Source organism: Gavia stellata, chromosome 4 (genome assembly GCF_030936135.1).
Source record: "Gavia stellata isolate bGavSte3 chromosome 4, bGavSte3.hap2, whole genome shotgun sequence".
Lineage (NCBI taxonomy): Eukaryota > Metazoa > Chordata > Aves > Gaviiformes > Gaviidae > Gavia > Gavia stellata.
In genome coordinates, this window is record NC_082597.1 from 85,612,372 (window position 1) to 85,614,410 (window position 2,039).

The following is a 2,039-nucleotide window of genomic DNA, read 5'->3' on the forward strand; positions in this document are numbered from 1 at the left end:
CACACAGGCCACCATCGTCTCTGGGAGGCAGGAAACCTCCCCGTGACTGCCTCAGCACAGGCAGACCCTGCTGCCTGAAGAGGAAACGGTTCAAACACAACCCTTTGCAGCACGCCCCGGGCCTGCAGTTCAGATCCCTCTTCCCTGCCCCGTTTGCTCTGGGCAGCAAATTGGTTTTCTCTCTTGTGCTCGGCAGGAGATTCCTTCCCTGGCAGGGATGAGTTTGGAGACTGCCTGGGTAGCTGCCTGTCTCTCCAGGCTCAAGGAAGGCAGCGAGGGGGAAGGCACCCTCTGGAATGTCAGGGGCCTCATCCGAGCAAGTTGTCTGACCACCCTCTGTCTCTCCTGGAATGTGGAGGGGGATAGACATGGAGGGGGACAGTCCCCAGAGTTGGTGACAACATCCTGTTCAGACAGCAGTGGCGGATGGCCCTGACCAGCCAATATCACACATGCACTGGGGAGGTGGGACTCAGTGACTTTCTCCCAGGGATCCTTCCTGAGATAGCCAGGGAGGCCGAGGGCTAACAGGGTGGGGGAACAAAACCAGCCAAGCACAGTGCCTCCCCCTTCCCTCCTGGGGATGGGGCCTGGCCCTGTGGGATCCTGGTGGTGCCAGGCCGGGAAGGGAGGGAGGATCAGGCTGAGCAAGGCTGGGAAGCGCCCACTCTCCTTACCTTGCATTTGGAGAAGGTAGCCAAGGCAGACCCATGCCCTCTGGCGGGACGTGGCCAGGCAGTCGCTGGTCAGAGTCGCCAGCAATCCCACCAGGGAGCCGAACCGCTTGCAAGGACGTCCTCTCTGCAGGGGAGAGCAGCAGGAAAAGGGTCGCAGGCAGCCCCAGCACCCGCTCGCTTCTATCGCCCATCCTGCTCCCTGAGCAGCGACCGGGCAGAGGGGCAGGCAGAAGGGCTGCCCCGTAATCCCTGGAGCCCCAAAACCCAGCACCCAGTTGGGCACGGTTCCCTTCTGGGGCCATGAATGGTGGGAAAAGGGCGCCAGGGCACGCGGGGGGGCTCTACTCACCATGAGCTCGAATCGCTCCTTGCACACTCCCAGCACGTGGGTGCAAACCTGCAGGGCTCTCTCCCGCTCCCATTCTTTGGCTGAGGTGAGCCAGCCCTTCAGGACCTGAGGCAGGGTGCATCTCTCTCACAACAGGCATCTTTCTCTCCCTGAGATCCCTCTCCAACTCCCTCCTTCTCTGGCCCCTTCCCAGTGCCAACCCCAGCCCTACTGAGCACTGGCACTGCTGCCTCCACTGCCTCGCTCCCTCCAGCCGCCTCTGCCCTGAGCCCGCTGTTGCTACCCTGCCGGCGTCTCCCCACTCCAGCCTTCCTCCAGGCTGCTCTCAGCCAGCTCAGGGCTGGCTCTGGGCTTTCCCTCCAACAGGGCCCACTGCTCTGCCTGGCCAGAGGCTGCAGTGGCCGGGCGCTCCCGTCCCCCAGCTCAGCCCCTGGCCCCGGCCAGACGCACAGCCTCAGAGCAAGGAGCCAAAGCCCCACGTTCCCGCAGGAAAGGTATCCACCTCCTAACACCCTCTAAGACCTCCACTCTCTGCCCCTGAAACACTTTCCCTCTTGCCCCACGGCTACTCACATGGACCACGTCATCAAAGCAGGCAGAGGTCTCCTCTGCCTCCAGAAAGGTTTCTAGGAGGTGGCCCAGATCTTCCACACATCTCCTGTGCAGGAGCTGAAAGCAGGAAAGCAGAGCTGAGGTTCTGCATCATGGGGGCTGCCGGGGCGCACTGAGGTGGGATCCTGACCCAGGGGTGGGCAGGCACTGGCCAGCGGGTACCTGCATGTTCACAGCTGCCCTCACTGTCTTCCTGCCCTTTTTCATCTGCTCCTCGGAAGGACAGGACAAGACAGGACCCGGAGCGCGGCGAACAGGGCGGGCAAACAGGATGTGGCGCGTCAGAAGGGCGTGGTGCGTCAGTTCGCGCAGGCAGGGCGAGCAGGTAGGCGAGCGGGCAGGGCGCAGTCCTGCCCTCCTGGCTCTGAAGGCTCTCCGGACGAGTGGTCACTGCCCCCCCA

The 2,039-nt window shown here is 63.1% G+C and overlaps 1 long non-coding RNA gene across 1 annotated transcript; it reads right to left on the reverse strand.

The window, feature by feature from the left end:
- Window positions 1-683: 683 nt before the first annotated feature.
- LOC132316983 (uncharacterized) lies at window positions 684-1,628 on the reverse strand. The gene is made up of 3 exons (XR_009483973.1): window positions 1,600-1,628; window positions 1,027-1,131; window positions 684-801 (listed from the first exon to the last, which is right to left on the reverse strand). It is a non-coding gene; the product is annotated as an uncharacterized LOC132316983 (long non-coding RNA).
- Between the last annotated feature and the right edge of the window lie 411 nt (window positions 1,629-2,039).